Source organism: Equus przewalskii, chromosome 1, assembly GCF_037783145.1.
Source record: "Equus przewalskii isolate Varuska chromosome 1, EquPr2, whole genome shotgun sequence".
Taxonomy (NCBI): Eukaryota; Metazoa; Chordata; class Mammalia; order Perissodactyla; family Equidae; genus Equus; species Equus przewalskii.
The window spans coordinates 173813720-173829595 of record NC_091831.1 but is presented as its reverse complement, the minus strand read 5'-3'; the positions used below and the strand labels follow the sequence as shown (position 1 = coordinate 173829595).

At 39.3% G+C, this 15876-nt stretch overlaps 1 protein-coding gene across 4 annotated transcripts in view; it reads left to right on the top strand.

Moving 5' to 3' along the window:
- Positions 1–15876, top strand: part of CLEC14A (C-type lectin domain containing 14A) — a 30076-nt gene that overhangs the window by 2079 nt on the left and 12121 nt on the right. The window contains exons 2-3 of one of the 4 annotated variants that reach the window (XR_545055.2): positions 3877–4104; positions 7707–7941. The exons of 1 other annotated variant lie outside the window; for it this stretch is intronic. The gene's annotated coding sequence lies outside the window, so the exon portion shown is untranslated. Of the gene's footprint in view, positions 1–3876; positions 4105–7706; positions 7942–15876 lie in introns of those variants that run through there. 2 more of the 4 variants (XR_011542502.1, XM_070629338.1) reach the window with 2 other exon arrangements.

Genomic DNA, 15876 nt, shown 5'->3' with positions numbered 1-15876 from the left:
TACCGTATGGTAGCGTACCGAAATTCTTCTGCTGTGTCATTTAGATTGCTGGCTCATTCTCTCAGTTCAAAATCTTAGCTACAACTTTTTTGCCATCCTCCTCCTGGGAATTCTGTTTTATCAGTTTAAAACTTTGTTGTTTTTTCACAGTCTCTCTCCGTCGTTTTGTCTTTTCCTTTCTTTTTGCTGCCACCATCCTCACTTAAATCTTAAACACTTAAACTTCAAATCCTTGCCTGGATTATTGACTTCCTGATAAGTAAATATTCCTAAAAAGGAAAGTCTGCCGATCGCTGTGCCTTGCCGCCTCCCCTTATGTTGATGTTGTGCAAGTTCGACTCCTAACCTGCTTTTCTTCTCGCTTTACATGCTCTTCCTGGGGGCCCTCCCTCACTCCTAAAGCGGAATCTAATACCTAGGTGGTCCAGAAGTCCAAGCCCTCCTTCTTTACCCCAGAGTCATTCCAATTCCAAGTGACTTTCAGACAACTCCATTTAGATGTCTCCCATACATCTCAGATGGAGAGAGGAAACCAGCGGCTGGGCTGCCTAGCGGTCTCCCAGGGTAGAACTTGGTGAATTTATCATAGTTCAGGTCCTGGCTTCAGCCTTCCAGCGTACCATGAACCCAATCTGGTTGTTGTCTCCATATTCTGTCTTTTTTATTAATGAACAGTGCTGAACACACACCACCACCTCTACTCTGTGACAAATTGTCTTCCAAAGGTATCATGTTTCAGATTGACAGAGGGAGTTAAACTATCCCATAGCCGTTATATAAATGCGAGTATGGCTTGCCTTTGTCTGTTCTTCCCAACTCTGTTTCAGAAAAAGTTACATTTAGCATACATCTAATTAATCTCATTCATAAAGTGTGATTTTTACACATAGACTCTCAGGCTCTGGCAGAGCCTCGTCCATGCTCTTGTATTCTCTATCTTGGTTAATGGAATCAGCATGTACTAGCACTCAGAATCTCAGAAGCATCCTTTTGACTTCTTCTGTTCCCTTGGCTACCACATGAAACCCTCCACCTGCGATAGCCTCCTATCTTCCCTCATACAACCTTTCCAATCCATTCTCAAAACTGCTGACAATGTGGAACACCGCCTGCCGTTCTCCTTATTCAAAGCGTTTGATACCTTCCTATGTTTTCAAACTTCTTAGTATGAAACAGAAGGTGTTCTTGATCTGAACTTTATAGGCTTCTTCAGCCTCATCTCCACCACTTGTCCAGATGTGTATCCTACATTCCAGCCATCCTAAATTATATAGCAGTTCCCTGAAATGCCACAGCCTTTCACCCAGTCATGCTTTGCACCTGTGTTCACCTCATCTGGACCACTTGGCCTGCTAGTATCTGTTTAGCAAGCTCCCGGCCATCTTCAGAGACTCTGTTCAAATACCACTTCCTTTTTTTTAAATGGACACTATTTAATATAATAATTATATGTGTTTAGTCTACAAACATTTGGGAAACAGAAAAGAATAAAATTTAAAAACCCATAATTCCAACACCTAACGATAATCTCTATTAACACTTTTGTCATTCTTTCCAATTAAAAAAACGAAAAGATTTTTTAAAAATGAAAACTAAGTACTTTCCCTAGTCTTTTTTCTCCTCTTTTCCTTTGGTATCAACATGTACAAGATATTTTGTATACTGTGTATTGTCTTTTTCTCTGTTATTTTCTTGTATTTCAGGCACACAGAGTTAATGGTACTCTGTAAATCATGGCACTTCTTTTACTTATTTTTCTATTTTATTTGCTTATTCTGAGCCAGTAACACATTATTTTTGTTTTCACAACTATGTAGTAAATTCTATTTTCCTCTTCATTTAAAAATTTTTCATTACTCATCACTGTTTGCTCTTATAAATATATTTTATAATTGTTTTCAAACTTCCCCAACAATCCTTATGAAATTTTAGTTAAAATAATATTGAAATTGTAGACTTATCTTTAAATTGCTAAGTTGTCTCATTCCTAAGCATAATTTGCCTCTCCACTTATTCACAATTTGTTTTTTATATTCTTTTATAAAATTTTAAAATGTTTTCCAAAAAGTCTTTTATTCTTTATGTTATTTTCTAAAATCTTTATAGTTTTTGTTGCTATTGTGCATAGTCCTTTATTTTCTATTTTAATTTGCTGTTGGTTGTTGTTGATAGAGAAGAATGTGATAGATTTTTATAAGTTAATATTTTATTCAGTAAACTCACTAAACTCTTATTAACTAATAATTTGCCTGTTGACTTCGTTGGTTTTCAATGTGGATGATCATATATTTGCAAATAACAATGGTTTTATCATTTTCCTTCAATTGTCCTTTCCCTTTTTATACTGATTTGACTTGGATGTCCAGCTATACTATGTTAAAGCTTTGTGGAGAGAGCAGGCACCCTTGTCTGCTTCTCAAACTTAAAGGAAATGTGTCTAATTTTTTGTCATTTGTTGTAAAATTTGCTGTAGGCTTTGGTTTAGAGGTTTTGTTGAATTAAAGAAGTTTCCTTCAATTCTTTGTTTCTGAGATTTTTTTCTTTCAGTCTCAGTTAAGTATTAAATTTTATCAAATGTCTTTTCTGCATTGTTTTCTACATTGATTTACATTTGGTAACTGACACTGATAAATTTTTCTGATGTTGAACCATCCTTGCATTCCTGAGATAACCCTTAGTAATTGCCTTGGTTTATTATTATTACTATTATTTTTGAGGAAGATTAGCTCTGAGCTGATGTCTGCTGCCAATCCTCCTCTTTTTTGCTGAGGAAGACCAGCCCTGAGCTAACATCCACCCCCATTCTCCTCTGCTTTATATGTGGGATGCCTACCACAGCATGGCTTGATTCGAACTGGCGAACCCTAGGCTGCTGAAGCGGAATGTGTGAACTTAACTGCCACATCAATGGGCATGCCCCTGTCTTGTGTTATTTTTAATATTCTGTCAAAAGCTAGTGAATAATTTATTTAGAATTCTCCATACATGTTAATAAGTGAAATACACATGGATTTTTAAATTTTTGTACTATCCTTATCTGGTTTGGAAGTCAAGGTTATACTGGCCTCATAAAATGCTTGAGCAGCTTTCCTTTTCGTTTTTCTTTGATTATCTGAAACAACTTATAAAATATGGGGATTGTCTATTCCTTGAATATTTGATGGAAATCACCTGTAAAACTTTCTTGATCAAACATATCTATTTCTGTCTTCTTTTTTTCCTTTTTAGGAGTTGGCAAAGACTTTGTATATTATTTCAATGCCTTTAATAAGTACTAATCTATTCAACTTTTATATTTATTCTCATGCTCATTTTGGCATTTTATACTTTTGCAGAAATGTATTCACTTTATTTGTTCATATTTAATGATTAATAGCATTGCATCATATTCTTCTCTTACTCTACTTTATAAGTTCTATTATGTGTGTCTGTGTTAATTTACTCATAATTGCAGCATGAACAACCTTTATTGTTAAATAGTTTTCAAGCATTTGTTTTCAGTTTCTCATATTCCAACATTTGGATGTACCATGATTTATTTAACCAGTCTGGTGACAGGTTGTATTTTCCAGAGATATAGCCACACTCTATCTCCCATCCCATATGCTCTTGACACTCCTTCCTTCAAGAGATGAGGTCTATATTTCCTTCCTTTGAAAATAGGTAGGGTTTTGACTCATAAGTGTCCAACAGAATGCAGCAGAAGTGATGTTTTATGACTTCCTAGGCTATGCACCTTCAACCCTCTTTGTTGGAATACAATGATAAGGCTACCAGAGGGAAAAAATACTAAAGCAGTTGTTCTAGTTACTACTACTGTGTAACAAATGATCCCAAACTTAGTGGCTTAAAGCAATGGTTTGATCATGTTCACAGGAATGCTTGTCTCTCTTCTCGACTGTCTAGAGCCTCAACTGGGAAGATTCAGCGACTAAGATGACTTAACAGATGGGGCTGGAATCGTCTGAATGTTTCCTTTAATGATTTCCTTTCGTAGAAGAAACCCTCAAATTTGGCAGCTGTATGCTTCATATTTGGAGTCTCTACATCCATACTCAATCTTCTCAATATCAGCTTAAGATTTTTCTTCTCTGCCATTAAAAAGTAAGCCCCCCAAAATCCTGATTTATGAGTATATTTCATGGGCCATTTGCAGCAGAAGTCACAGAGTGGAATCCAAAACAATAGACTCAAAGTTTTCTAGCATCAGTGTCATCTTCCAGGGCATAGTGGTTCCTGACTTCTGTCCCCAAACCAGTTCTCTGGCTCATGGTTTCTAAGAAAGAACTCTCCACCTAGTGTTCGTCATAAGAGTTAGCCTCATAAAATGCTTGAGCAGGTTTCCTTTTTTTTATAATGTCTCTCCCCTTTTTAATTTTTTGTTTTTCATCTGTAGAAGAATGTCAAAGAGCAGGAACGCACTTCAGGAATTGCGAAGGGAGGCACAGCCTCATTTAGGAGTTTAATGGTCTAAGAGTCCCACAACAGTGAGTGTAATCTCTCCTGTAGGATGCACTTAGAAGGGTTCTCAACTGAGGCAAGGAAAAATTCCTTGAAATGAAAATTAGAGGATACGAACACTTTGGCAATTCTTGTGTAATTGTCCTTCTAAAAAGCTGCTTCTATTATAATTCCCATTTGTAGATCAAATTTTCCCAGGGACCAGTATTTAGAGCAGAGCATAATTATTTTAAGATGGGCTGTGCTGCCATTTTTTCAAGGAGAATAAAAGCATAAAAAATTCTGCACAGAAAAATCTCCAAGTCAAAACTGAAAGCTAATCTTGTCCATCGCATTGTCACACGTTGTTCTGACATAAAGAATCTGAGGGAACAATCCAGATACTGCTTAACTTAAGACTAGCGTAAATTTGGGCCTTTATCATAAATAAACATATATACTCTAATGATTTTGAATACAAGTTATTTTAAAAGGGATATGATACTCCAAGACAGTATCCCAGAGTGATTATTCAAGAAACAGCTGTCTAGTAAGAGTTGCAGTTATGCAGTTCCCGCCAGCACATGCCTAGATTGACAAGTTATCGTGCGCCTAACTATGTAGTGAAAGGCGTATTTCCTAAGGATATCCTTAATTCTTTCCAAAGTTACTTTGTTCTAAGATTTGTGTTTTCCTTCGTATCGTATCAGAATCTTTGTCGTAATCAGTCACTACCGTGTTTATCCAGCCATTGTGTGGAACAGTTTGGATCTGAGAGGACCCAGATAAGCTTCCTGGAGTCTTAACCTTCTCTCCCTAAGGAAAAAATATTTTCCAGTAAACACTGAGAGTTGTTTTGGAGCGTGACGGGGAGGCTTTCCTCTCTCGTGAACTCTGTGTTTCAATAACTCCTAACACTCAAATAAATTGAAGTTTAAACAATTAGGGAAGGTTTATGAATTTAGAAAGTCCAGTCAGAGGTCTTAGGCAAATCTAAAAGCATTAAACATTCTGCGTTTACTCTAATTTCTGCCCTGATTTCCCATCAAATGAGAGGAAATAGCTTTGGATATGTGAATTTTTTTTCCTTTCTAATACGTTTGCTCTCATTGGGTTAATGACAGGGTTACACCTGTTAAAATGGTGAGTTAACTGTATGTATTAGCTTTTGTCCCTTGCTCAGATCCCAGTAACACAACAATAAAGGGATTTTTTAAATAGCATAACAAGGACAAAGATAATTGGAAAAAACACAATGGTGACAAGTTTTTGGAAACTGGAAAGCGGATGGACAAGGAAGCTAAATCCTAAACTGGCAGCAGGCATCTGAGAAGCAACTTAATTTTATACTGATGAATTCTCAAAAGATTCAAATGATACCACTAACCTCTAAGGGAAGATTGGGACTAAAAATTTAACTATAACTGAAAGTCTTTTTTGAAAAGGAGTTAGATTCCCAGGTCTTCTCCCCTGCCCTGAGCAGCTGGATGACAGTGCCTTCCTCATCCTGGGAGTTTTAATTTCTGCAAAATATAAAATATACTGTCTCCAGACTGAAGGACTGGATATTAAAATGGGGGTGAGCAGCCGGGCTTCTGTCCTCCAGCTAGGAGATGAGAAGCTCATTCTCTGAGGACTCTAACTAGGGAAGAGGAAAGAGCATCATATACTGACTTACGCTGGAGGTTCTGTTAGAGAAAGACCCTAGAAAACAAACCACGTATACTCGCACACAGAGCTCTCAATACACTGTTTGGTTTATTGGTCACAAATCCAAAAGAGCAGACAAGATTCCTGTAATATTCAGAGAATAGAGCAGAGGTTTTAGAAGACAAATGTGAGGACAAAGAAGATTCTAAAAGTATCAAGGAAGAAAAAACAGGTTTCATAAGAAGGATTACGAAGGAGAATGGCGGGGCGGGCCCCATGGCGGAGCCGTTGAGTCCGTGCGGTCCGCTGTGGTGGCCCAGGGTTTCTCTTGTTCGGATCCTGGGCGCGGACATGGTACCCCCTCATTAGGCCACATTGAGGTGGCGTCCCACATGCCACAACTAGAAGGATGTGCAGCTAAGATACACAACTATGTACCAGGGGGATTTGGGGAGATAAAGCAGAAAAAAAAAAAAAAAGATTGGCAACAGTTGTTAGCTCAGGTGCCGATCTTTAAAAAAAAAAAAAAGGAGAATGACTTGGACATCACAAGGACAACAGTGGAATGTAGAAAAAAATAGAAGAATGCCTCACAATACTGCAGGAAAATCATTTTCTTCCTAAATTTCCAGACCCAACAAATACCCACTAAATGCAAGGGTAAAATAAAGTCATTGTCAGACATGCAATGTCTCCCTGGAGGACGTGCTCCATGAAAATGAGGCAATAAACAAAAAAATTAAAAATAAAAAAACAGGAGAGAGACAAAGAGAGAGAGAGAGAAAGACATAGGGTCCAGGAATCAAGGAAACAACACAAGAGAGAAACAAAGGTAAATGCGGTTCCCACCACTTCAGAGCTCCAGCTGACTCAGAGCTGACTCAGTCTGTCCCGGGGCGTGCGGGGCTCTGAGAGACCTCTCCAAGCAGGAAAGGAGAGGACACCAGCACACTTAGTGAATAAAGAGGAGATGCGGCAATATGGGAAAGTGGGGGCAAGGGACACTTGAACTCTCTGTACTATCCTTGAAACTTTTCTGTAAATCTAAAGCTATTCTAAAAGAAATTGAAAAAAAAAACCCACAGAACTATACTGGCAGATGAGAGTCTGGGAGGTGTGCATGTATATAGTGGGTGGTGACCGAAAAAGAATTAAGCCCTCATTTTTCTTTGGTGTAAAATTGGAACATCGAGAAGATAAAATATAAACATATTATTTAAAGATGTAGGCCAGTATCAAAGCACAAAGGTGTGAGGAGTGGGAAATAGGGAGCGGTAGTCAGGGGGGTGCTGTTTTAGTAACAAGCCTGTTACACTGTTTGATGCTAAATCGTATACATGTGTAACTTGGTAAAAATAGAAAATAAGTTTAAGAGGAAAAGATGTGGTTTCCATACGCTATGCAGATTTTCCAGAGGAATTTTAATATCCAATAATTGCCATTGCCCTTCATATCACCTTGCTAAACTATATCTATGATGCTGCAAGGAAAAATTTGATTTGGAAAATTCACCACTCCAAGAGGGGAAACAACAGTAATGTAATTTGCATATTTATCATTTGGAAAAAATTCATTCTACTGAAATTATGTCCAAAAATATTGTTCTTCATCCATAGGCTAAAGAAAATTGTTGATTGTTTACACCAAGTACTTCTATTTCCACAAGTGCATGGTATACCACCTTCCATTTTGTAAAAGCAAGGTACAAATTAAAGAATTTTAATGTATCTTCTTTATTTAATCAGATATTCTAAGTTACATGGCATAACTTGTGTTTATACTTTTCCAAATACTTTCAAATATAAATATTCTGAAAATACTTGAAAATGAATAAAGGAAATGTTTGCTGGACGAGTTTTCATTCTGTGGCTGTTCAATCATCCTTTGACTATTATTAAATTGTTTGCATATTGGTGAAAATGGGGATCTATTTATACCATTTCTCCTTCGTAAACAGCAGGGCATATAGTTAGAAAGGACTTACTCATCTTTAAATGATCTCATCTATGATCCTTCTAAAAAGAATCAAGTTCTCATCTTTATAATTGCATTGAAGTTTTTTCTCCAGTTGGTATAACTTGTTGTGTCTTTGTCACTTTTATCCCAGAAAACAAGATGTCCTTGTTGAAGTACCATTCCTGTGTCAATAACAATAGGTTCTTTGACCTGTACAATGGGTCTGGTAACAATATGCAAATTTCTTACATTGATTCAAATGTGTTTCAATGACTGTGTCCTCTGCGTGTTTTTGCTTATTTCAAACACGCCTGTCCCTTTCCCTTCACACCACCTGCATCTGCCTTGGTATCCTGTTGTCACCCACCCCACCACACATGATAAAATCAGCAAGATTGAATTGTAATGGTGGATAGAAACCTGGTGGGAGAGAATGGAGATGAATTTTAAGTCAAGATTAAATTTCGTTCTAGGCTTCCAAAGGAATCAGTGGGTCTATGACCTTAAGTTTTTTTTAAGCATCCACAAATGAACTACTTATGAGTTTAATTTTGTGCATAAGCTTGTGAATAATTTTTAGAAGTAGATTTTTATTCAAACGATAATTAACGAGAGGATTTTGTGAATGATTTTATTTCTCCAAATGTTTTTCCTTAATGAGAAATTCCACACTACCTGAAAATGACTGCATTTAGACGCTTTCCTAGACCTCCCAGTAATAAAATGAGGCTCAGTGATTGTGGGTCCCCCTTACTATTCCCTTTTTTATGAAAGGAGAGAGTTCTCATGAACCTGGATCACATATAAAGGAATTTCTGACACTGTCCCAAAAGTGTGGCTATTGATGAGAGGAATAAATGTATTAAGTTTAATCATCTAGCTCCAGGCCTACAGACGAATGAAAGCAGGTGAGAGGTGGAAGGAACTAGGGGAAGCCAACTGGAAGACCCTCTCCACTGCCTTTCCACACATTCAGCCCAAGATCTTTCCCTCCGGCCTCCTGTCTTACACTCTGTTAACCTCGATGCTGAGTCCTGTGGAGGAGCCCTCATTTTGTTCCGAACAAATTCTCCCATATGCTTAATGTTTTTCACTAATAGTTGTTAAAAATGATAGTCAAAAATAATACCTTCAATTTATTAGGTCCTTACTTATATGCATTATCTCATTTTATTGTACCCCTACAAATACTATCATTATCCTATTTTACAGTTGAGGAAATTGGGTCTTGAGAGGTTAAATAAATTATCCAAAGTCAGACCACCAGCTGGGGCCTGATCCAATGGCTGTCAACACCCGCGCATTGAACACCCATGTTACAGACGTCTGGCCATCCCATGTCCACTCTCCTCACTCACACACTCCTTGTTTGTTGTCATTGTTCTCTGAGAGCCAGGATACAGCCACAGCTTCAGCTGAGATTTTATCTTCTGGGAAAGACTTCTCTCCTGTCAGTGTTTCCAGGGGGACCCTTTTGGTTTGATTCCCTAATCTCACGGTTTCTGCGTCTCCTCAATTTGAAACTCTTCCTTTGACATCTATGATACTTTTTAAAGAAACCTTGGCTTTCCTACCTCTCTGAGTTTTTTTTTTTTTTTGCCTGGATTATCTTCCTTCCCCTTTTTGCTCTTAGTGGGCATTCCCCTATGCTTTATCCTGAGCTCCCTTCTCTCGAATCTCTACATTTTCTTGCTTCCAGATGAACTTTACATAAGCACTGAAGACAGGTCGAGTCACATCACATCTTCTAATCTGAGTTTGCCATATTGTTTGAGACTATCCAATGCTGCTCTACAAACTACAAAACAAATGAGATGGATGAAATGCATAAGAAGTGTTAAGGATAGATAGTAAATTCGTAGCTTATGACATGAAGGCATAATTCATAGCATATGCTAAGTATGGATAACGAGTAAACAAGTAGCTTGTGAGACATAGGCAGAATGCATGAGACAGTAAATTAGTAACACATATGAACGATAGTTAAAGGAATATAATCATGGAGCAGATGAGGTTACTTATAGACAAAAAGGGATGGGAAAACCAAGGCATAATCCTGCCCCACCCCACCCACACAGGTGTACCGATATTCTCTCTCTGAAGGCTTCGAGCATCTTATTTGAACCTCTTGTTTCCTACCTTCCCCACCATATACACGTCCTATCTCCACATCCAGGCAGAAAGCTCCTGGAGAGCAGACATACTGACATAGGCATCCTTTGTTCCTGGCAGCATTTGGCCTCCAGAGCCGCTGCTGAACGCAGCTGGATGGATGATGGCATAACCTGACATCTTGGCTAGAAGTTAACTGCTTCTCTCTTATTGTTATTTTCCTAAAACTATCCCTCGGTGAAATAACTGGAATTAAAAAAAAATCAGCATTTTATTGAGTTAATGCTCCCTAGTTCTCCCAATAGCTAAATATGTATATCACCCAGGTAGTTTAGAAGAAAGAGCTTCTTTCCTTTTACTGAAAAGAAACAAATAAATAGAAAGAATTTACACGCCCACTTGCTGATGTGTTACCCTTCCACCTTATCTTTAATGTAAGAATGACAGGTACCGCGGAGGGAGCACAGTGCGGCAGGTCCAGGCACGGACTCTGCGGCCCGGAGACCTGGGGTTGTCACTTACTACCTCTGCAACCTTGAGGAAGCTTATTTTTTACCTTCCTTCCCAGTGTCTTCCTCCATAAATTTTGGGAAAATAAAAATGGTACCTAGTGCATAGGACTATTATATAGAATAAATGAGTTAAAACAGGCAAAATATGCTTAGAACGGTGCCTGGCAAGTGGTAAACTGTTAATACATGCCAGCTCTTATAAAAGTTACCAATCCTGGGGCCGGCTGGTGGCCAAGTGGTTAAGTTTGTGTGCTCCGCTTTGGGGGCCCAGGGTTTCACCAGTTGGGATCCTGGATGCGGATGTGGCACCACTCATCAAGCCATGCTGAGGTGGTGTCCCACATGCCACAACTAGAAGGATCCACAACTAAAAATACACAACTATGTACCCGGGGGCTTTGGGAAGAAAAAGGAAAAATAAAATATTTAAAAAAAAAGTTACCAATCCTAAAGCCATTTTAAACAGATTTCTTTCTCTATACTCCATCTGAATAACCTTCCAGCCAGAATTGTTTGCCTTTCGAAACCAGATTCCAGTCTCATATCCTCCCTAGATAAGTAAAAAATACACACTCATTATCAGGCTGAGAACAGCTGAAAATAATGCTGATGGTCATTAACCCTAATAATGCTCCCTTTATGTTTATTTTGTCCTGTTGAGCTTTTGAACGATTTTCACATTCATTGCCTCATTGTATTTTTACAACACCTCTGCCACAAAAGTGGCCGGCTATTTTTTTATCATTTTTGAAAGATTAGGAAACTAAAGCACACAGAGGTTAAAATGGCTTGTCTTGGTCACCTGGAGGGTGACCATGAACTCAGGGCATTGTAACTCCTGACCATAGACCTTCTTTCTGCCCAACACTGGTACAGCGGGTTCTGCTGACAGGTCTTAAGAGCTGGAAGAGCTTCAAGCCAACACTCCCTGACTTAAGGCCCCACTCCCCCACACCCTTTTTCTTTCTAAAATTCCCAGTGGGGAGAAGTAATATATTGTTTATTCCACTCATGGGTCTTGCTACGAGGATCCATCCTCTCTCCATTCCAAATGATCTTCAACATCAACCTAAAGGAAGTTACTTAACTTCCCAGAGTGTCAGCTGCCCCATCTGTCAAATGGGGAGAACAAGATTCCCTATCTCATAGGGTTCTTATGAAGATTGCAAGAAAGTACTCCAGAGAACACCTGGGGAAATAGGCATGCGCTTCTGTTGTTATTATGATGTATGAGAAAGTAGGCTTCATTCTGTCTCACTTTGGCTGGTGCTGCTGCACCTGCGTAATGCAAGAACTGTCACTGTGGGAACCCAAGCTGCTAGAACCCATAATGATCAAATGCTTAAACCAAAGCCCCGTGTTGAACCTCTCACCTAAGATCGTTGACTCTGGGAGCTGCTCTCCTTCACGCACCTTGAATGAAAATATCCATGATCTCATATCGCCTCAAAATACATCTCGACAAGTCTGTTTCCTGACTTTTACCCTCGCCACTATGATCACCCTCCAGATTCCTCTAAGGAACAGGTTGCTATGGCAACACTCACCACCCACACTCGACAGTCAAATTTCATTTCTCAGATGCAACTATTAGAAAATAAATGGTCCATGTAACATTCTTTGTGCTGATTTCCCTGTTCACTTGTGAAGTCTCCTGTCTGTTTGAGTCTTTCATAAATGTAATAAAAATGCCTTTTTAACCGTTTGAACAACAATTTGTTAATTCAGACAAAAACACTATTCAGGTTCTTAAGTGTTTTAAAAATAGCTTTCTGTCAACATAAGGAAAAAAAAAAAGCACAGTCATAAACTACTTCAGTCCCAGATTTTGTTTAGTCAAACTGTTTCTTATTTTGTAATAGGAACATGAAATGAATTGTAGCATATTCTTTGCTAAAAAGAAACTTTCCTCTTTTAATTTTATACCCCGGGCAAAAATGATTTATTCAACTGTTTCAGAAACAAGAAGAGGGATGGAGAATTTCTACCTCTTTTCAAGAGGTGGAAATCCCACCAAATCCATCCTCATTCCTCCAATCTAAGATAAAGCAGTAACACATGATATGCATACTGGCAGTGGCCAACACCAAACATTTCTAGGATACTTTTCTAGGTGGATTGTCAAGGAAAACCTAGTCCAGGCCCCAACAGTGGGATAGCACGTGTCAATAGCAACCATGTCCATTCCTTTCCATGCCTGATTCCCCAGCCTTCTCCTGGTAATTCCTTAATAGAGCTGTGGTTACGGTTGAGTCTCCCCAATTGTGGAGGCCTGGGAAGGGAGGAAAGGAGGAAGCCCCAGTCCATCAAGTCCATCTCTCCACCCTGTTGGGAGATAGAGATGAACAAGCAGAAACCCGCCTTCACCCTTCCTTCCATTCTCCCACCTTTCCCCACCTCTGACCTCCTCCCACCCTCCTCCTCCATCTCTGACAATGACCTTTACTATACTGGTGACTATTAATCAAAGTCAAAACAGCATTTAACAAGAATATATATGGATATAATAATGCCATGAGTTTAAGAAAAAAAGTAAAGCTAAGAAAGATTTAGAATCATGATCTTGTCAGAACTTTTCAGAATAAAAATATCTACATTTAGGAATTTTGATCCAGTCCCATTAAAAAGTAGTCCATATAATAGGTGATTTTCATTTTTCCAAAGCAATAGGCCCCTTTTTGCATTTTAACTTTATTAGGAAATTTCGGTTGCTTCATTTAAGACAATAAAGACTTATTTATAAAGGTGGACAAAGGAGACGAGGACAACTTGCAGGAGCATATAAATTAGAAGGCATTTAAAATCTGGCCCTATAAGATTATAAATACGGTATGTAAGAATAAATATGCTGATTTAGCCTCACTCTGCGTTGAGTAAAAGATGCACTCTGAATTTCAAAGGAAGATGCACTTTTTTAATTCAGAGAAAATGGCTTAGGGATTGTTCCCAAAATTCTAAATATCAGACAAGTCCTTCCTGCCATGCTGACATTTTCTATTAAAAGTGAGTAAATATTACAGCCCAAAATCAATGAAGTAATTCCTCTTGGAGACGCAGTGTAGGTAGGTGGTAGGGAGGTGATGGGTATGTATCAGGAAAAGGGACATCACAGTAAGCAGCATGGGGCCCTACATGGAGCAACTACGCAAAATGAGATAGTTCCCTGTGGTGGACAGTCTGGCTTGCCAGTAATGGAGATTAGTGGGTGGTTTGACTATAATTGGGAAGGAATGGAAAGACATATCATATTAAAAGTTGTTCCAAGTGGATTTTACTGTTTCTTTTTCTCATATCTAAGGCATTCTACTCCCTGGTAATTATACTCTTAAGCAAGTTAAGTAGCAGTTTAAAGAGAGAAGATTTAAATATAATGGTAAGAAAAAATATTACTTCCTCATGTTTGGGATGGGAAGAAGTTGAAGCCATTTCCTGAGAAGCAGTTGGACATCCACAAAGCAGAGGGAATTCCCTGATGGGTGGAATCCGGACCAAACCAAGCATGAGCTCAGGAGCATCTGGACTGCGATCCTCATGAGTCTCAGGTGGAGACAGTTGTTGCCAAATTCAGTCCTTTCTCATGTTTGGCTTTCTTCATTTAAGACCAGAATATTTGAAATTATTAGAAGGTATTAATACAAAATACCCCTGATGACTATTCAGGACACAGCATGGAAATTCACCAACAGCTTTGCAGGCTTGGAAGTAGGACCTCAGATCACATTAGTGGAAAGAGGAAAGAAAGGGATTCTCCTCTCATCACGTCCATGGAGCCTGTGTTTTCCAGACTCTTCTCCTTGTGTCCAAGTACTAATAAGAGAGACCTCCACTTGAGTTCCTTTGAAAGCATACACAGTTTAAAGCTGTGATCATGTTTAACTTGTCTTCTTTATACTTAAAGAACTAAAAGATTTACACCTTGAGACTATTTTCTGTCCAATTGCTTTGAAAGGAGAGCACATGGGTGCGGTGAACTCGGGGAGCAGTATCTGAAGTAATGAGCGGATGATTTAGTGTGGGGTTAACGCTGCCCTCACAAAAACGACCTCCAGTGTGTACAGACCAAGGGCTCAAAACGAAGAAAGCTATTGCCCACAGGGACCCAAACATTCTGATTAGTCAAATAAAGCAGGTGTTTATTATTTTAATTATGAAAAGGCAAATCATGGTTCCAACCAGCCACGAGCGATAACGCAGGACACCCATGGACTTAATTTATTAGCTGTTGAAATTAATCAAACAGCCTGTTTATTGCTATTCTATTGCTATTGCTGTTCTGGAGGGTGTAGATATCGTCCCATTACAAAGTGTTACTGGCTTAAGAAATGTAGTTGGGAAGCCGGAACTATCACACAGAAAACTAGGCAAATAATACAAAGCAGTGTGTTCACAGAGCAAAGGCTTTAGTTTTGTGGGAGGAAAATAAGAAGCCATGCAGAGAGTTTTAAATTGGGAGCAAGAAGAGTGGGGAGGGTGGGGAAAGGAAGGTGACGTCAGCAGCTGTGTGCTTTACAATAACCTCAGAGCGTGTGGAGGGCAGAGCGTGCTGGGTGGGGCAGGGGGAGCTGCAGGGTGGAGGTGAGACGCTGGTGTGGAGGCCAGTACAAGAGTCTATGTGACTTAGGGCAGAGGTGGCGGGAGCAGAAAGAGCACAAAGGATATAGTCAAGAGACACGTCTAGGGTGGAACCACAGGAAAGAGTGGCCAATTGTTCATGGAAGAGAGGAAGAGAAAGATTCAAGGGTATTTGCAGTTTCTCCTCTGGGGAGAGATCTCAACCGGAAGTAGGCCATTTATGTCATTTTGACATGAGACAATGGAACTTCAGTCTGAAGGCAGGGTTCTTTTGGTGTTAGAAAACCCATGAACTTCTGTGACTGTAGGTCAGACTTCTGACAGGACTCAACTGACTGCAGGTGAAATTTGCATAAAAGCGAAAAGCAGGTGCTGCCTGCAGTGTTTCCCCCAACCAACACCCCTGAGAAGGGAACTCCGACATTCACGGGGGCTCGCAGACTCCACTCTGAGCTACCACTCTCGCTGTCTCCTGCAGCAGGATTTGATCCTGTTTCTACTCTCACACCACCTGCTCACCCTGGGGCCTCAGCTGGCATGATGCATCCTCACCCTTCCAGGACCAGTGAGGCTAAGTGTATGCTCTCTGTAATTTGAGTTTGTAATTCCCTGTTATTTTCCTTCATAGCACTTC